Source organism: Sus scrofa, chromosome 18 (genome assembly GCF_000003025.6).
Source record: "Sus scrofa isolate TJ Tabasco breed Duroc chromosome 18, Sscrofa11.1, whole genome shotgun sequence".
NCBI classification, from domain to species: domain Eukaryota; kingdom Metazoa; phylum Chordata; class Mammalia; order Artiodactyla; family Suidae; genus Sus; species Sus scrofa.
Window position 1 is genome coordinate 18,010,588 of NC_010460.4, and position 20,464 is coordinate 18,031,051.

General features: G+C 47.8%; 1 long non-coding RNA gene across 3 annotated transcripts in view; it reads left to right on the plus strand.

The window, feature by feature from the left end:
• The window catches only part of LOC110257572, a 60,545-nt gene that overhangs the window by 32,803 nt on the left and 7,278 nt on the right, over positions 1–20,464 (plus strand). For 2 of the 3 annotated variants that reach the window (XR_002340372.1, XR_002340371.1), the window contains exon 2: positions 14,990–20,246. This is a non-coding gene — a long non-coding RNA (uncharacterized LOC110257572). Of the gene's footprint in view, positions 1–9,949; positions 20,247–20,464 lie in introns of those variants that run through there. The other variant, XR_002340370.1, reaches the window with a different exon arrangement.

Genomic DNA, 20,464 nt, shown 5'->3' on the forward strand with positions numbered 1-20,464 from the left:
ACACTGGAAGTCGTCTCACTACATGCACGCACAAGCATTTGCCCGCATTTTCAGGGCATTTGCAGCTACAGTGAAGCACACCCGGGACCCCGGGCGCGGGTTGCCACCTGGCATGAGACCACACTGTGATCTTTCCATCCCTTGGTTTCGCAGCAGACACTGGGATCGAAAGGGGCGGCAGCCAAGTCGAAAATAAGTCATCCTCTGTGGTTGCTCAGTGGGGATGCAAAGCCCAAGAAAAGGAGGAAGGGTGGAGAAAATATGTGACTAATACTAAACAAACAAAGAGAATCCTTAGTATTATCACAACCACCGAACAGCCCAGAAGCCCCAGACGTCTAACCTTGGGTGTTGGGAAAGTACAAGGTGAATTCCAGTGGATACTTCAAGATTCAGTGTTAAACAACTGGAGAGAGTTTTCCTTCTAAGTAATGAAGTCTCTTTTCTTTTTTTCCATATGTATGTTACCAAATTAGATCAGACCACAAACCATCTGAACCCCAGCAGTATAAATAATAACCGTTGTAACAAACTGGAGAAATGGTTCTACTTGAGCAGGAGAAATTTGGGTGGGGATAGATAGAAGGTAGCTTAGCTGAGTACACAAAGACCTTATTTAAAAAAAAAAAAAAAAAAAAAAAAGTGCCCTTCTTGCCCATCAGCTAAATTTAGGTCAATACTGTAAGGCTGTTGTGAAAGACATGATTCTTGAGTATATTAAAAGGAGTATGACATAAAAGGTTAAGAAAATAAGACTCGCATTAGTCAGACTTATTATTGTGTCCAGTCTGAATCACATTTGAAAAAAGATTTGGGGTCATTGTGAAGAGCTCTGATACACAACCAACAGAAAGTTATACACCCTTCCCACAACAGATAAAGTAACGGAAGGTTTTAGTCCCCAGAAGGCTAAAGGATTTCTTGCTGATGGTCTTTAAGTCGCTGGAGTCTCATTTGTCTTTATAACACCCTGCCTGCTCTCAGCGAATTGCTGTGCTTCAAATGCTGTCCTGTGTGGGAACACTCGTAACACCTGCATGATAGCTTCGAAAGAGTAAAGAACGTTCAAATAAGACCAAAGAGATGTCAGGACATAAGGAATATAAAAAATATACTTCTTTGTTGATTAATAGGTAAGAAAGACTGTCTCAATTGCCAAGATGATCAAGTAAATGAGTGGCCAAGAGAAGTTATGAAATCTTTGGTTTCGAGACAGGACTAGGTGGTTCTGTTTTAAATGGTGGAAACATTTATTAATTTGTTCAACAGACTCTGAGGGCCTAGTTTGCTAGATGCTCACAGTCTGCTAGAGGAGGCTAGGATGCAAAAACAGATCCACGGTGTACAATAAGAGTCATGGCCACACAAAAACAGCATGTAACCTGCAGCCGCCATCCGTGGGTCTTCCCGACAGAGGTGGGTCTGAGTTGACTCTTCAAGGACAGCCTGTAAGGGGTTAGCTGGACCAGGGGCGCAAGCATGGTGGGGAGGGCTGCAAGCAGGAGGCATAGTGGACACCGAGGCTCAGAGCATAGGGTGTAGTGGGGGTTGTGGGGAAAGGGGTGATGCAAGGAGAGGAAGCAGGAAGCGTCATTGACAACAGAGGTCTCATGGCTGTGCCTGAAGGTGTCCACCTAGGAGCATGAGGAGACGAGAGGTACACATCAGGCGGCTCACAGGGCGTGTGTGTGTGGATCTGCGTTGGGGGGGATTGGGGGGCTGGAGCGGGGGGCACAGGTCAGGCGCAGGGCAAGGAGGCCAGACAGTAAGGACACCACTGGCGGTGGATTCCAGAGACTAGCGAGCTGAAAAGAGGGAGAAGGTGAAGTCGGGATCGTGGCTTAGGTTGTTACGTGGTATCGTTCACACAGTATGACATGTGAGAGGAGAACCGGTTTGAGGGGCGATGAGGCAGCCTGCGGACCTGTGAGAGCACATAGACGGAGCCTGGCGGAGGCAGGGGCCGGAGTGAGCCGGGAAGGTGGTTTGCGTGACAGGCTCTGGACTTGAGATGCTGGTTAACAACAATGCGAAGTCATCCATGCTCTTGACTTGTGTGAAGAGCTGTTTCTAAAGCAGTGGGTCACTCTTCCAAAATTTTTATATGATAGTTAAAAATTTTTTCTAACTTTGAGTGAAATTTTAAAAAAATATGTAGAATAAGATAAAGAAGAAATAAAAATGATCTCTGATCCCATCCCCAAAGCTCTGTTAATATTTGTGTTTATTTCCTTCTAGTGTTTTCCTGAACACGTGTGCATGTACATACACATACAGAGTTGCCAAATCAGCATCATTCTGTATAGGCATTTTTTATAGTCCACCTTAAATGCACATTTTCTCCAAGACATTTTCAGGGGGCATTATTCTGTAGTTTCGGAGTATTCTGTTTCCTTCCATTTTTTTTAAGCCATTTTTATATTACAGTAATTTTCCCCTTTTTGAGTATAAAACTTTCAATTATATCTTGGCTGGAATTTTCCTAAGAAGTTTTTTTTTTTAATTGATATAAAGTTGATTTATAGTGTTATACTAGTTCCAGGTATAAACATAGTGATTAAAAATTTTTATAGATTATACTTCATTTAAAGTTACTACAAAAGAATAGCTGTATTTTCCTGTGCTGTGTAATGTATTCTCGTTGCTTATTTACTTTATGAAAAGTAGTTTGTTATCTTTTAATCCCATACCCCTATCTTCTTCCTTCCCCCTCCCCGCTGGTACCTACTAGTTGTTTTTCTATATCTGTGAGTCTTTTGTTATATATATTCATTTATTTTATGTTTTAGATTCCACATATAAGTGGTAACATGCAGTATCTGTCTTTGACTTACCTCCCTAAGCATAATACTCTCTAGGTCCATCCATGTTGTTGCAAATGGCAGAATTCCTTTCTTTTTATGGCTAATATTCCATTGTATGTGTATGTGTGTATATATGCATACATATATACCCCCCTCATCTTCTTTATCCATTCATCTGTTGATGGACACTTAGGTTGCTTCCATATCTTGGCTATTGTAAATAACTCTGCTATGAGCACTGGAGTACATGTATCTTCTTGAACTAGTATTTTCTTTCTCGTTTTCTTTTTGGATATATACCCAGGAGTGAAATTGCCAGATATTATTTTTAGATTTTTTTAGGTTTTTTTTTTTTTTTTTGGAGAAACATCTATGATGTTTTTCCTAGTGGTTGTCCCAGTTTACATTCCCAACAGTTTACAAGGGTTCCCTTTTCTCCACATCCTTGCCAACATTTGTTATTTGTCAACTTTTTTTTTTTTTTTTTTTTTTTGGCTTCACCCACAGCATATGGAGGTTCTTGAGCCAGGGATCGAATCTGAGCCACAGCTGTGAGGTATGCCACAGATGCAAGCTACACCACAGCTACAGCAGCGCTGGATCTTTAATCCACTGTGCCACGGCGGGAACTCCCTTGTCAACTTTTTGATGATAGCTGTTTTGCCCAGTGTGAGGTTATATCTCATTGTGGTTTTGATTTGCATTTCTGTAATAACTAGCAGTGCTGAACATCTCTTCGTGTGCCTGTTGACCATCTGTATGTCTTCTTAAATGTCTATCCAGGTCTTCTGTCCATTTTTTAATCAGGTTGTTTGTCTTTTTGATGTTGAGTTTGTATGAGCTGTTTATATATTTTGGATGTTAACCTCTTATTCATCATATCATTTGCAAATATTTTCACCCATTCAGTAGGTTGTCTTTTCATCTTGTCGGTTGTTTCGTTTGCTGTGACAGTAATTATCCTTCTAATATAAATGAATCTTGGATGTATTTTTAATAATTTCCTTAGGGTAGATCACTTGCAGTGAATTTATTAAGTCCAAGGAGTTGAACTCTAAAGATTCCTGATACCCTTTGCCTGTTTGTTTTCTAGAAAATTTGTGTGAAGTTATACACACATGCTCATCTTCATAATCTCTCAGTGAGTGTAATCTTTTTTCAGATCTTTAGACAAAAGCATTACATTATTTTTGGTTCATTTATTCAACCATTATTTAACAAGTACCCACTTTGTGCCAGGCTTGTGGCAGTTTTTAATGGCTATCAGTGAAGTTTAACGTTTTTATGTGCTTATTAGAACATTGTTTATTTTTGTAAGTGTTCTGTTCACGTCCATTACCAACTTTTCTATTGGGATGTAACTATTCTATAATTTACTTAATCTTTTCTGTATGTAGTGAGAGGGAGATTTGTGGGAAATATTTCTCCCAGCTTCTTTGATTTTTAGTTCTGCTTATGACCTTTTTTTTTTTTGAGATATAGAAGAATCTTTACATTTTATTTAGCTGAACAAATGATTTTTGTCTGTGTTTGTTTTTTTTTTTTTTTTTTTTTTTTCTGGGGTGACTTCCATTACCTTGGGTTTAGGAATTCCTTCCCATGTGGAAGTTAGAAAATATTCATTTAATTAAAATTTTTTAATTTCTTGGAGAAAGCCCACCAAATTAGAAGTAAAGTCTGAAAAAAAAAGATCTGAATAGATCTTTTTTTTCACACAGTAGATCTCTCAACATTGTGTGCTGAGTCATCTATATTTTCCCAGTTAATCTTTGATGCTTCTTTTATGTTTCAAAACCTTGTACTGTTGTATCTAGCTGCAGGAGTCCATGAGTTTTGGTGGATATTAGCACCCGAGTGGAGGATATAATACTTTTTTCCCACATTTTATTACAAAAATCTCAAGTATACAGCAAAGTCTAAAGAATTTTGTAATGAACCCCATATATACACCAACTGGATTCCACAATTAACATTTTAGTAACTTGATCATTTATTTATTCATGTGGTAGTTTTTAAACCTCCCGAATCATTATTTGAAATCAAAACTGGACTATCAAAGACATTTTCTATCATTCTGTTTTTTTTCTAATTTGTAGCTTTGATTTCCAGGAAACGTTTAGCAATTTATATTAATCCAGTAAAAGAGTGAACGTCACAATAGATACCAAGAGAAACTGGTTTGTTATGGTCATTTAATTTGTGAAGATGAGTTTGACTTTTCAGGGTTCCAACGATAAGTTTGTTTTTCAAACATAATTCTCCATTAAGGGCTTCGTCCTCACTATAGTACAGTTGCTTTTTGTTCTTTTGGCTGAAACTGAAGAGGACATTGAAGAAAGAGATAGAAAGGCCACAGAGTAGACCCCGAGATGCTTGTGGGAGTCTGTGGTGGGTGGGCCTGTTGGAGCTGGTGAGGGGGCCTGTGGGCCACAGTGGGCTTTGAAAGACTTTTGCCGGAGTCAGGCCACTTTCCTGAGCGGCTGTTATCAGGCTCTGCCACAGGAGCCCTTAGCGTGAAGGCTGCTTTGCCCAGGGCAGCCTGTCCCAGACCTGCCCTACTAATGTTTGGCTTTGAGTGTCTCTGGTTCACGGCAAGTGATTAGGTCGAATAAACCTTAGGTCAAGGAGCTTAGTCACCTCTTTCCAGCCTAAATGACAAGCACCCTGAATTCCCATGAGTTTTTGGTGCTTGACGGCATCCTGGCATAGACATTGGTTTGCAAGCGTGTCTTAACAGCAAACTGACCTGCTGCGTCTGCCTCTTGGTGCAGCATACAAGCAGCCAATGGAAAAATCGGCAACCTGCATTCAAAGATTTGGCCTTGGTCACAGTTAAAAATTAACCGTGGTTTAATTTTTGTACTGGGTTGTTCCCCCCCCAATCCAAACTCAATTTCCTGTTGCAGAATAAATTGATTTCATCGCGTCATATGGAAGACTTCTTTTCTTTATCCCAAACCTGTGATTTTAATGTAGAACATTGAATGTAGGTCAGTATTCACCTCTTTCTCAGAAATCTGGGAAGACAATTTTGGGTTTTTTTTTTTCACCCCCAGTTTCTCTGAATAATACTCCCCAGGTTGTTAAGAGCATTGATAAAGTTCCCCAGCCTCGGATCTAGAACTGGAATGTTAAAGCCCTTCGCGCCTACGAAAGGAATGAGGGCGTTTCCCGAGTTGGGCCAGAGAGGAAACCTCACTCACGGGAAGCTTCTGAGCGGACAAGCTGCTCGACCTCCGACCTCCTCCGGGAGACTCAGCCCGAGGTCCAGCGTCACCTTTGTTCTAAATTCTCTGCTCTTCATGAATGGCGGATAGTATTTTAGAAGTCTAGCCAACTAGTGCTTTGAAACGGAGGGAGAGCTACACTGAAAAGACTTAAGGTAATCTAAATGGATGTTCTAGTGATGTCAGTATTCAGAAGAGAGATCCTATTAGAGTGACTTTTCAGGAAAAAAAAAAAAGTTCCGTAACCTGAGTCCCCCCCCCCCCTCCCGCCACCATCCCCTCTCGCTTTTGCACTCCAGCAAGACGCAGCCTGTTGCTTCCCAAACCCGCAGAGCTGTTTCCTGTTCCTGGCCTTTGGGGAAGCCCCCCACCCTCCCAACTCTGCTGTCCACCTCCCCAGACACACCCTGCCCACAGCCCAGGGCAGCCTTCCGCGCCACAGATACACTGGTGGTAAAGGATGGAGTGTGTTTGGCTTGCATCAGTTTGCCAGGAGCAAGGGAGGGTAGCTACAAAGCACTGCTCTAACCTGTTATTTTCTGCACTATTAAAATGTAAAGCAGGCTGACATAAGAATCCACTCTTCTCCACCGGTCACCACCATAAGATTTATGAATCATTTGCTAAATCCACCGCCAGTTTTAAAATCCGGCTCCCAGGCTAGGTCTGCAGGAAATAAGCTTGTGAGATCATAAGTGCTATGGAGTAGGAAGTTATTTACTGGATCCTGCAGTGTTAGCACTGGGAATCCCAAGAAAGCTGCCTAATAAGCTGGGTTGTACCCATTTGGAACCTAGTGTCTCCAAAGGTGGGGGGGGTGAACATGTCAGAAACATCGAAAATGAGTTTAAATTAAAGCCTGAAGTTTTTAAATATAAAGCAAAGTTTGAGTACATTAGCTTTTAAGATAGAGATGCTGAAGAGAAACCCTAATGAAATACACTGTGGTGTTACTCTCAGGAATTAAAAATAACAACAGAGGACACAGTAACAAGGTTTTAGATGGATCAAGGATTCTTTCCAGGATGGAATCTTTATGATTTAACTGAGGGCCCTGTCAGAAATATTACCACTTTGATTATAAAAGTGTCAAGAGTTCCCATCGTGGCTCAGGGGTTGGCAAACCTGACTAGTATTCCATGAAGATGCAGGTTCAATCCCTGACCTCGCTCAGCCGGTTGAGGATCCAGCGTTGCCTTGAGCTGTGGTGTAGGTCACAGACATGGCTAGGATCCTGCATTGCTGTGGCTCTGGTGTAAGCCGGTGGCTCCGGCTTCAGTTGGACACCTGGCCTGGGAACCTCCATATGCTGCAGGTGTGGCCCTGAAAAGACAAAAAGACCAAATAAATAAATAAAGTATCAGTTAGCTGTAACCTAGTATGTACCAGTCATGACTAATGCAGGATCCCAGGTCACTGCAGTTGTATTTCCTGTGGCCTCAGTGTTGCAAGATCAGGATTAACAGGGATAATTCATTCCTGTGTTCAAGCCTCTGATTTTTCATTCATGGAAGCAGTAGGTGAGAACGGACCTCAGCCCAACACAGGTGCAAGAGATGAGTAATAGTAACAACAGTAGCTGACACTGTTAGCTGGGCACCGTATGCCAGGCACCAGGCCAAGTACTTTACGTGGCTGTCTGTTTTAATAAACAATCCTGTGTGGCAGGTATTATTACTATACCCATTTTACAGATAGGAAACTGTGGATTAGCGAGGTTACATCATTTCTTCCACGATTACACAGCTAGTTAAGTGGAGGAGCCAGGATTCAAATCACAGCACTCTGGCTCCTGAACCTAAACTCTTCATTTGTATCCTATTCGGTTTCCATAAATGACTCATCTTCTGGAGGTATTGTTACCCTTTGGGGGCCACTCAGTTTCATGTAGGCAGTTATCTTTTGTGGTGGTTTTGGTGTTTCAGGGAGGGTGGATGCAGCCCCAAAGCTGGGCATCTTCATGCCTTACCTTGCCCCAGATCACCTGGTTGGTTACAGCTTGGCACTAATGGTACATCTTACCACAACCCGCCCCCCGCCCCCCCAGGCTCCAGCCAACATGCTGCTGGTTATAAGACAAGAGTATGTCCGTAAAAGGTAATTAACAAAGCAACTATTCCAACTACAAAAAAAAAAAAAAAAAAAAAAATCGGTGTAGCCAATGATGGAATCCCCTTTTCTTTTATTGCTGGAAATGAGTAGAAGCTCACAGTACCTTCCAGTCAGTTCAGGCCCTATAATTTAAGTGCATGGTTAGGACCCAGAAATCTGTTGTCTTGTGATACTGTTGCTGCTGCTTGACTATGTAACACTTCTGTCAGGGAGGCTGGTTTTGCACTGATGTGGTCCAAAGGCCCTTCGTGCATTGGTCTCATCCTTACCCTACTCGATGGTCTCTGGTCCAGCCAGATGAAGTTGGAGGTGCTCGCCGCCTGCGTGGAAGCTCTTTCCTTCCCTCTCTTCCTAGCCAACCACAACTGTTCGCTTCAGCTGAAACCTCCCCCAGGCAGCCTTCCCTGACTGCTCAGGACTGGGCTGAGTGCCCCGCAGGCTTCCACAGCGCCCGCCCCCTGCTTTCCCCTCTGTGCGCACATCACGCTAAGTTCTAACTTCCTGTTGGTTTCTTGTTTGTCTTCCCCTGGTTGCACTGGTCCCATAAGAGCCAGGATTGTTCTCGTCTACTTTTGGATGAACACCTTGACACACAAGGCAGTGCCTGACACATAGCAGATGCGCAGTAAGAGTTCCAGTGAGAGAGAGGTAGAAATGACATACTCGGTGACAGTGGAAACTCACAGATACAGTGGCTAGTGTTGACAACTTATAAGGTACATGACCATGTTGCGTTACTGAATCCTCACTGCAGCTCTGGGAGGTCAGTTTCTTTAACCCCAGCCCACGGACAGGGAAACATCAGCTCACCCGGTGTGGGAAAACCAGGTCTTGAGCTTAAGTCTCTGACCCCAGACTTTATGCTGTAACATACCAACCATGTGAATATGCCAAGGCCAGTCTTAATACAGGTATTGGCATCTATGACAAAAGCTGTGTGTTATTCGTGTCCTTACCAAGGCGACCCAGAGAGAGAATCAGCAGACTTTAATTTCTCTCCCCATCCTTCTTGGCATCCTCCCACCCACGATTCCAGCAAAAGCCTTACTGGGACTTGGGGTGGATCCTTTCCAGGTTTCAAGGTGTTGGCGGTGAATCTTCCGTATGCAGGCCAGGCTGGCTGCCGCTGCTCTTGTTTTCTGGGGGGTAGAGCTTTTAGAAAAATGGAGGACAGTCCTTGAGCACCCTGAGTAGGTAAGATCCTGGGGTGTCAGGGAGTGAAAAGTGAGCAGGGAGAGAGGTGTGTCTGTCTGGGCACCGAGAAGGTAAGAGGATGCGAGTCGGGGGCTGGTTCACTTGGCAAGTAAGAGGCTGTAGAGAGGTTGCTGGCTGGAGTGGGCCGTGGAATTGACCAGTTGAATAAATCTTGACATCGGACTGGGGTGTTCTCCACAGGCCTGTGGGGGGCAGGGGTGCAAGCAGGTGAGCTGGCAGCGTCTTGGACACACAGAGCTGGGTGTGAGTGACTCACCTGGAGCACAAGGCCTGCATCATTTCCCCAGGAAGGTAGCCCATAGAACACAGCAGTGTCAGACGAGGGGAGAGTGATTTGGGGCAGCGATTCCTAAACTCAAAAAGTTCAGAGGTTCGGAGTTGAATACTCAGTCCTGCTCCACTCCAGGCACTCCTGGGAATGTCGTCAAAGAGAGGGATTTTTTTTTTTGTAATTCTAGGGCCGCATCCACAGCACATGGAAGTTTCCAGGCGAGGAGTCGAATCAGAGCTGTAGCCGCTGGCCTACACCACAGCCACAGCAATGCGGGATCGGAGCCACGCCTGCGACCTACACCACGGCTCATGGCAACGCCTGATCCTTAACCCACTGAGCAAGGCCAGGGATTGAACTCACAATCTCATGGATACTAGTGATGTTCGTTACTGCTGAGCCACGATGGGAACTCCAGCGAGGCATTTTTAATTTCATATAGAAATTAACTTTGCCACCACGATAGAACATGAGACAAAGTCTATGAATCCCTTCAGTGGTGGTTTGAAGTGCCAGCTAGGAAGGTCTTCTTTGTGCCTGGTTATCCACAGTAAGAAGCTCTCTGGGCATTTGTTGCGGTTTTGCTTGGGGTGGGCAAGGTCATGATGAGATGGGAGATGCGGTCAGAGGCACCTTCCACGGGACATTCAGAGATCGGAGCAGCTAGGGGAGGTCAAGGCAAGCTGGCGTCATTGTTCATTCAGTTGACAAAGATTTCCTGAGCAGCAGCTGTGTGCCAGGCACCAGGGGTGGGGGGCACCGAGAAGACGACGGTGGTATCTCTGTCAGGGTGAACTTGATTAAATGCACAGAAAAGCAGTCCAATAAAACTCAGACTACATGAGACGAGGGGAAAGGTGCTTCATGATGGAAGGGGGCCTTCCCTTCAGGTGGTTCTCCGAGCAGGTGATTTCCAAGCTGAGAGCTATAGGATGGAAGGAATGTGTCAGCCGAGAGCTTAGGGGGAAGGTCCCAGGCACAGAGCACAGGTCCCCTAAAAGGCCCTGGAGTGGGGAATGAGTCTGGCCTTTGAGGATCGAGAAGGCAGATGCGCCCCAGGTGAGGAGGGGGCAAGCAGGTTTCGCCCCTCAGAAGCCTTCAGCTTGGTCCGATCTTGCTCTGGCAGGCGTCCATCCCAGAGGTCCCAGGGAAGCGCCCCACAACCCCCAAAGTGTCTCCAGCCCAGGCACCCAGGCTCTTAGGAGAGGCTTTGTCCCCAGGAGGCTGCCTGCCACGTTGGTCTTCTGTGACTATCACTTGTTGAGGGGACTAAAAGGGGATATACAGCAAAAGCAGATTTCAGTGGAACTAGTAGTTAAATCAGGTGCTAAAAAGTGTTGAGAATGTGCCCAAGGGACTATGAAATGACTGTAAATGGAACTGGCTTTATTTTGTTTGGGTTTTTTTTTTTTTTTTTGCTTTTTTTTAGGGCCAAACCTGAGGCATATGGAAGTTCCCAGACTAGGGGTCAAATCAGAGTTGTAGCTCACACCACACCGCAGCTCACAGCAACTCCGGATCCTTAACCCACTGAGCGAGACCAGGGATCACACCCACATCCTCATGGATCCAGGTTGGGTTCATTACCACTGAGCCACCATGAGAACTCACTAAATGGAAGTGGTTTTAAAACGAGTGATCTGCCTGCCCTCCTGTGGGTACAGCAAGGCAGCAGCCATAAAACGAAAACCCTGGTCAGTTCCCAGAGTGAAACCTGCAGTCTTAGCCACCTAAGTCCTGGGGCAGGTGGTCCCCTGAGCAAGATGCTGTTTCCCTAGGGGTGGGGGTGGGGGGCTTTTTCTGACGTTAAAGCTCCTCTAGTCTGGGACTCCCAGGTGGGCAGCCTGGTGGCCTCCTGCTCGGCCAGCCCCTCTCCTGAGCCCTGTGGGGGGAAGCCCCCTCCTCCCCGCCGAGGGGCTGCCCCCACCAGGGTCACCTTCTCTGCCTGCTCTTTGAATCACCTCTCCCCCATTTTTGAAGTGAGCTTTGAACTTGGGGGCTTGGGGCAGGAGGAAGAGAGCACCAGAAGTGTTGTGTAAACACTGGTTCTGATCCTTCTCAACTTTTACTACCTGTAAGGACAGGTGGACGTGGAGAAGCTGCTGGCAGGAAGGGCCAATTGTTCTCAAGGTTATGGGTTATGCAATCGAGCAGAAGAGCTTTGAAGCTGCAGGAGGAGGTCAGAGCAGCTTGTCCACAAAGCATATGACGCAGAAGTTTCCCTTTAGAAGAACTTACTTGCTTGACTCTCGTTAGGAATTCCTGTGCCAGCATTTAGCTGGATCTCTGGGGTGAGTCGTTATCTCCGGTCTGCAGTTAAAGTAAGGAATTTCTTTTAAAGGACCCTACTTCCGGAGTTTTCCTGAGATGCCAGGCTGAAGCGGGTACCTTCAGCACCTATTTTTGTATAGAATGTCGTTTCATCCGAGTCTGTAACCTTGTGCTCGTGTCCGTGGGAAAGAAAAAAATAGTGAGACCCTTCTTTATCCAGTTACGAGGCGGAGGTAGACGGTGATGTCATAGGTTGTGTGGACCCGGCTGTGCTGAGCTTGCGTCTGGGACAGTGACCAGACAGACCAGAGGAGAAGTGGAAGGTATTTTTAGCCCCTGGGGGCTGCTCTGGACGCCGCTTCTCCGGGCGCCCCAGTACCTCCCGCGGGGAGATGCGGCGCAGGCGCACTGGCTCTCATGCCTTCCGCCTCTGAATCATACCGTAGAATATTCGGGAGCCCTGGTGGGCTGCCGACTTGATGGCGCAGCTTTGAGAGCCACACACTTCAGCCCAAATCTGAGACGTTGCTGGAGGGCCTCTCAGCGGGCCCTGGGTCCCTCGCAGGGACCGGACCAGTCCTCTTCTTCCGAAGTGTGGTTTTCTCTGGAAATCCGGGCCTGGGTACGCAGTTCACTCCTTTTTTTTTTTTTTTTTCCTGCGTTGAGCTGCTCCAGGCATGCGTGGAAGTTCTGCTGCTGAGAACAGCATGACCTCTGCAAGTAGGTTCTTAAAATCTTTGGAGAGCCGGTTTGAACCGCGAGCAGTAAGTCAGCTGAAAACTTCTGTCAGGTTATGTACATCAAGTGCAGCTTTAGAAAAGTGATAAAAGGAAGGGATCCTGTCTGGGGTACGCAGGCTGTCCCTAGAATCACTTTTGCAGGCTGAAGGGCTTCTGGATGTGATGTGGAGGGTGTAGGTCAGTTTCCGAATAAGTCGGCTTCTGCTTGGCTGGTCAGGGTTTTGACTGCGGGCCAGTCCGTCTCTCTGGCCGTGGGAGTGAGCGGTGCCAGTAGGAGTGTGGAAGACACCACGTGCTGTGTGGAAGAAGCTCTGGATGAGATTAGGAGGCCGGATCCTTGTCTCTCTCCTCCAGCTGCCTCCCCCGACCCCAGTATGTCCCAGCCTCGAGCTCGAGTGACCCTGGCGGGTTCCTGGGCCTCTCTCTACCCCCGTTGATAAGTTGAGGCCGTGTATGGCCTACAGGCCCCGAGTCAGGCTGCCTGGGTCTGCATCCAGGCTCTGCCCCTTGCTGGCTCTGTGACTCAGGGCACATGAGCATTTCTCAGTGTCTTGGTGCCTGTTTCCCCATCACTAATGGGAATAGTACCCACTTCACAGGCTGCTGTGAGGCCCAATTGGGTTAAAGTGTGTGGCCTGCCTGCAAGGCGGTTGGCCTTTCTTGGGATGGCTCACAAATGCCTCTTCCAGTGAGGGAGTCTGTTACTTTCTTCTACCTCTTCAGGCAAATGGACCACCCGAGAGGTCCCTAGAGGAGGCAAAGCAGGTGATGACCAGGGAAGCCAGAGGGGCCCTGGGGTGGGTCTCGGTGCCCGCCCTGTGCTCTGCCTCCCTCCCTGGTCTCCCCAAGAAAAGCTCAGCCCGGCAGAGCACAGGCCCCAGCAGCTCCCGCTGTTAACTGTGCAGGGAAGACAGATCCTCAGGTGAGCAGCGTCGCTGCCCTGGGGTGCTGCCCCCAGGCCCACGGATGCCCAGGCAGCCTGTGCCAGTTTTCTCAGTTTTCAAGTGTCGTGGTCAGACTGGGTCATGGGGGCCAAGCTCTTTACTAGCTGGTTCCCCTGATGAAAACTCTTTCATTGAAACGCTTCATTCCCGATCTACATTGTTTCCAATCCCCATGCTCTTCTCTGAGGGCTCAGCTGGCTGCCCTTCAAAGAGCCCAGTGAGAGACAAGTGTAGTAGTTTCATGCAGCTTCCCACCTCCCTCTCCAACCGCCTGGTACTCCGTGGTTTCTGCAGAGGTTCTCAGTAGGAGAAAAGTTATGTTTATGGGGCACATTCAGAGAGCTTGTGCCTCCATTCCAGAATTTGTTTGGAGGCTCTGCCCCACGTGGTGGAGAATCTTGTTAAGTTCGGGTGGTTCCCTACAGTTTCCACTAGAAATTACGTCTTTAAAGACTGCTCTGGGCAGGAGAGTCTGGAACTCCCTGCTAGAGACCTTGGGGACTGGCAAGGGACATCTACGAATCCGAAGAGGGGCTAAGTTAGGTGAGCAATCTGAGAACAGAGGCCAGGCTTTATTGCCTTGTAAATCACAAACCTGAAGTTTTGTCAGATCTTTGGGTAAGGGGAGAGCCACCCTGAATAGATAACCCTGTCCTAAATTGCCTTTGCAAGGACCTAAAATATGAGACTATTGAATGTTCTTCATTATACGTAATTGTTAGTCCAGGAGTTCCCATTGTGGCTCAGTGGTAATGAAACCCACTAGTATCCATGAGGACGAGGGTTCCATCTCAGGCCTCACTCAGTGGGTTAAGGGTCCAGTGTTGCTTTGAGCTGTGGTGTAGACCAGCAGCTGTGGCTCTGATTCAATCCCTAGGCTGAGAACTTCCTCAGAACTTGAGAACTGTGCCACAGGTGCAGCCCCTGAAAAGCAAAAAAAAAAAAAAAAAAAAGGTCAGTCCAAAAACCTGGAAAAGGCCAGCCACTTCTGGTGGTCACAACCAAGCAAAACCAAGTGTTCCCAGTTTTTTGCAAACAAACCAGAAATCCTCTCCCTTCTCCCTGGAGGGGCCAGCTCTAGAATAGCTGTGTGAGCCTGCCCTCTTGTGGCCAAAACTGGCAGTGCGTATGTAACCTATTGCTGGAGCCTACCTGAAATAGATTAATTTTGAAGGTCTTTTCAAAAGATTTTCTCAGTGACTCTCTCTCTACACATGTCACTCCATCTCCAGTGCTGAATCATTGTGCTTTGGCATCTTTCTAATCCATATGTTGCCCTCTTTTGCCTCCAAAGTCAAAACTTTCCAATAAGTTCTCCCACTGGTTTCCTAACTGATCTTTTTAAAATGTAAATCTGATTGTCTTTCTCTTACTCAGAGTCCTTTAATGGCTCCTCCTTTTCCAGGTTCCAGTTTTTCTCTCAGAAGATCCTGAGGCCTGCTTCTCTTCCTGGACTGTATCTTTACCTGTGCTTCTCTCTCTTCCTCGTCTGTTCACCTGCTGACACCTGCTTATTCCTACCTAGGATTTGTCTCAGGTATCACCTCCTCCAGGGAGCCTTCTGCGTTATGTTAGATAATGTGATGTATGTGATGTAATTGAGAGAGGAGACTTTTTCTCTGTATCACAGTGTCTGGCATGTTACTGTCGCTTGCTACTCGTAGAAGGAATAAAGAAGACAGGATAAAACAGGCGAAGACCCAGATCACTGAGTGTTCCTCTTGGGTGTGACGGAGCTGGGCCGAGAGTAAAGGCACGCAGCCGGACAGTGCAGGTGGAAAGGTGCTCCATCACCTGTCACCTCTCAGGGCAGCCCCAGTCCCCTCTCCTCCTGCCCAGTCGGTCATCTTTGAGCATGCTTCAGCCACACCACTCTCACTCGAGGCGCTTCTGTGGAAGAGTTCCAGCTTCTTTACCCTGGCTGTCCGGACTCTGTCCACCTGGACCACACACCATTTTTGACATGTGCCCTAGCTAGCGTCCATCGTCTAGGACTCAGGAATTATTTGTTGATGGTCTTAACTACTAGGACTCAGGAATTATTTGCTGATTTGCTTAACTACTTACTGACAGACAGTATGGCAAAAGCGCATCCTGAAGTGTCCATTAAGACGTATGCTAAACCAACTATACTTTAGTTTTTTGAAAAGAGCAAGGAAGGAGAAAAGACGTGAGCTTCCGACCATCTGTGGGTTTGAGGCGCAGTGCTGGCCGCAGTGCCCATTAGAGAGCTCTGTGCCTGCACAGAGCTGACAGCCCAGCCGGGGAGGAGACGGGACAGTGCAGGCCACGCTAGGGAACCAGCAGCAGAAATGACCGTGTCGCAAGGCAGTGTGTGGTTAATGGCCAGACACACGGCTCAAGAATGAATCGTGTAGGTTCTCCACTCCAAAAGGACAGAAGCCAGCCTGGCCGCCTGTTGACCCACGTCACACAGCACAGGTACCCTGCCAGTCGCGCAGAACCCACCCCCCTGACTCCAAAGCTACAGAAATACTGAAGAGAATGTGCCGTTTGTCTCTGTAGCGCCCACATTCCCTGAAAGACTCTCTCCTCCCCCCCTCCCTTCCTTGTCCAACTTTGTCCCTCCTTTGAGAGGCTCCTCTTCCTTTCAGAGCAGCCTAGAGACCCTGAGTACAGCCTGCTGACCCTGCAGGCAGCTTCTGCCATGGAGTGGAGGGCGGTGCTCGTGCGCTTCTGTCCTGTGAGGGACGTGCACCGCCGCAGGGACCGTGTCTTTTCCCTCCAGCACCTGACGCTCTGCGACATGGAGCACATGTCCCTTAAGCGTTTGTCATTGACCGAAAGGACTTAACACGTTAGAGGGGCTGAGTAACATGGGTTGGCTTTATAGGGTTAAGACATGAATGCTGTGAGTGCAGAAGAGGGTGACAAGCCAGAGTGGTCCAGGGAGACTCTGCAGAGCAAGCAGGGAATATTGGGCTGGGCCTGGGAGGCTTCGTACATTTAAAATGGGCGGAGAACCCCAGGTGGAGTAGCTCTGTGCCTGTGATTGCTGCCAACCCAGCTGGTCTCTCGAAACAGGAAAACAGACCAGAGGGAGGGAGCCCTGCAGAGCCAGGCAGTGGGGGCAGCTTGTTTTAGTTGGAGCAGAGGGTTTGTCTAAAGGAAGGAGAGAGAATGCCCTGGCAGAAGGATGGACTTAGGATGGATTTAGGTGGTGGAAAGACCTCAAATGCAGCGGGGTATCTTGTCGGCAGCGGGCGCTGTGGATTACTTTTGACAACCACAGTGACCTGATGGAAGTGGTGTGGAATGTGGGAGCTGCCCTGTGGCCCTGCCCTCAGTTTGCATCACAGCCCATGGTCCAGGTGGTCACCACGATGCTTAGGACCCAGGTGTGAAGCCCCTCGACTGCACAGCGCTTCACCTTGCGGGGCTGGACCTGCCGTAAACAGCGGCTCTCCTTCCGGCATTGCCCTTGACCTGGCTCTGAGCTGTTGAGGCTTTGGGTCCATTCAGCTCTGTCCTGTCCCTCCACCCTCGTGACTGGCAATGACCCGGAAGGGGGCAGCACCCCCGCAGCAGGTGGCCTCCAGAGCTGAGTCACTGCCCTGGGAATGGTGCCCTGGTGAGGCTGGCTCAGGCAAATGGGCGAGCTCTCCGCCCTGGCAGAGCCCAGAGCCCAGGAGAAATAGATTCCTTGTGCATCTAGAGGCATCACTGAGCTGATAAGAAAGTGAAGTAAAGGCAGCTGGAGACCCAGAAGCAAACTGTCCCAATGATAGTTTCTAGCTGGGTCTTTGGCAGAGTCCAAAGCATTTTTCTCACAATTAAACGTACGGGCCGTGGTTGTTTTATTTGAACACACCAAAATTATCCATTTACGGATACCCTTAAGAATGGAATGCAAAGGAGTTTAAGATAATGTCTTAAGATTCTTTTTGACCTTGTAAATTACAAGCGCTTAAGGAATGAGCTTAAGGATTAAAATGATCTGGAGAGTTATTCTTGGAAATTAATAAATGAAGTTTAGGTCTTTTTTTTTTTAACACGTTTTCTTTATCATTCCTAAATACTCTGATGGATGTTGTTTTTTGAAAATGATCCTGCTTTTAATTCATCACAGAGAAGATAGAAATATAGTGTTGCTTTTGAAAGGAGGGTTTTTTGGGTGGTTTTTTTTCCCCTAAGTCTGGCTTGTTTACTACACCAATGAATAGAGATGACCTCAGTCTGAAAAAACAAGCTAACCATACTCTCTCTCCTTGCCTGGCAAAAAAGGCCTTTATCAAGTAGCAAAAGACAGCAAGTCAGACCACCAAGTCATCATTTTAGCTGATTAGATTTTCCAAAAGACAGAACAGTAAGCTCTCCACGTTTTCACTGCTGAGCAGTGGCTCTTGGGAAATACTCCCAACTCAGTTTCTGTAAAACCTTAAAAAGTCTGGTGACAGTTACTCAGACAGCTGCCCGAATGCAGATGCTACAGATGTGGTTGCCCATGCCCTCGCCCCTGTGAGATTTCAGAATGGGAGAAAATAGCATCACGTCTCTTGCTTTTTGAGTACGAAATTTTTTAATTAAAAAAGAAAAAAAAAAGCCGAATTCTTTGTTCCTTTACACGCCCAGTTAATTCTCTGCAGCAGAAGTGTCCCTGGGGGCCCAAACCCAGTCATCTTCTCGGGCAAATGGCCTTGAGCGCCGCGTGTCTGCGTGCTCTCACTGTCCTGGGGTGGTTTTCAGCAAGTCCCTGGACCTCAACTACTTAGTTCCCAAAGATGCTGTGAGCCTGTGACTTGGAAGTTGGGTTTTTCTCTGTTATGTTGTTTGTTTACTTTCCATGAGCCACACAGAAATCTGGTTGGACAGTCGAAGGGTTCCCACTTTCTCTCCGGGGAAGAATTCAAGCGGATTCTACCAGAGACCAGAACCATATCCTGTCTCCTACAACCTTTGTGGTTTCAGATCAATAGGAGGCCAAATCGAAATGCATTGGAAGTTCAATTGACTTTAGAATCCACTCCAGTCCAAAGAATCTCTAGATTCACTGCATTTGGGCGTGTGGTTTGGGGAAAGAGGATTTTTTTTTTTTTTTTTTTTTAAAGGAGGGTAGCTTTATTCTTTATTTTTTGACCTATGTGGGAAGGGAGAACTGACCTGATTTGGGGGAGAGGTTACAAAAAAGTCAATCCCGGTGAAAGACTGGTGAGCATTCTGCCCCCACCTGAGGACGGCCTGCGCCTGTGAAAAAGCCGGGGAAGGGACCGACATGACAGCGTTGACGCATCCTGGCGTCAGAAGGCCTTAGGGAAGCTCTCAGGCCCTGATGAGTTAAAAAGGCAGAGGCAGCCAGTCAGCGAGTGCCCGCCTGGGCACGGATTTGTTTATCCTGCCCTTCTGAAGTCAGAGCCAACATTCTTCATGGCTTTGAATGATCCGGAATGTTTCTCTCTTGGCAGGGCCGGCTTTGCACACACGGGCGTGTGTACGACTCAGGCCCCCGAGATGTGGGCCAAAGCAGAGCCAGCCTCAGCCGAGGTGTCGCATCTCAGAATCGTCTTGTTTTAGAGCAAAAGGGAAACTGTCACACACAGCTGCTTGTGTCAGAGATGGAGAGACCGAACCTGGGTGGTGGTGGCCAGAGGTCACGGAACTGGAGGAGGGCCAGCGGGAGCCAGGCCGCCCGCCTCTGACCGCACGGCTCCTGTCCAAGCCCGGGAAGAGGCTCCAGGGCGCCCTTGGCCTCCCAGCGGGAGAGGCCGCTGCCCTTTGAGGAATGCTTAGAAAATGACTTGGGTCAGAAAGGAGAGCCTCATTTTTACAAAATGAAACAAATCAGTCATTTATTCGTCATAGGCAGCTTTCCCCAAACTTCCTTTGTCAGTGCGGCCAATTTATTAGCTCCTGGGCTCCCAGAAATAAGAAAAACACTGTCTCTATCTGTGCGCCAAAATGGGAGACTCGACCTACTCCCCCCCACTTTTCTTTTCTCCTTTTGTAGATGAGAACTAACTATTTCACGCTAGTTCTTAATAAAACAAACGCCGACTCCTTCCCGCAGGAGACAGAATTGAGCAATGTTCTGAGAACACGCTGTGCTCCTTGGGGCACTGAGTCAATGTGCTGTTTTAGAAGATGCTCCAGAAGCTTGGAAGTGCCTCTTGGGAGCGAAGCAAAAGGGGTGGAGCCGGGAGCAGTGACTCACCCTTCCTGCCTGGCGGCGGCAGGGAGCCTCCAGGAGCCTGGAGGAGAGGACTCAGGCCCCAGGAGTTCCCGCTGGGCCCACGCGCCTCCGTGTCCTCTGGCCCCACCACCTCTGCACCCATGAGAGCCGCGGAGGAAGCTCTCTCCTCCTGGCCCTCTGCCCGCCGCTTCCAGGAGCCCTGGGAGGACGATGTATCTGTATAAGGACAACCTCCTGAGCCGAGAGACGGTCACTTACCTGAGGAGGAAGAGCCAGTCAGAGCTCAAGGGCTGCAGGGGCCTTCCGGGAGGCGCTGGGGCTGCATCTATGGCTTTGTTGTTACCAGCGAGAAGCGAGTCCCTCAGTCCCAGTAACAGTAAATGCCAGCTGCCTCCCAGTCCAGGGAGACGGTGCCGCCGGGAAGACCAGCCCGTGACCAGCTTCTAGCATGACTTGAAGAAAAAAATCACCATGTTTCGTGCACCTCATCACCGGTGTTGCCTTCGTCTTTCAGGTGAACCAGCGCGGGGAAGGAGAAGTGCTTGGCGTGTCCCCCGCCCCGGCCTTTCCCGGGGATGGCGCTCCTGGGCCCCGAGCCCTCCCCGAGCTGCACAGAATGTTCCCCTAGAAAGGCCTGGGCCTTGGTTTAACTTCCTCGCATTCTTGAAAATTCTGGCTGTCTTGCATTTGTACGTACTTTAAAAATTGTCATCTAGCTAGTGTCTCAAATTT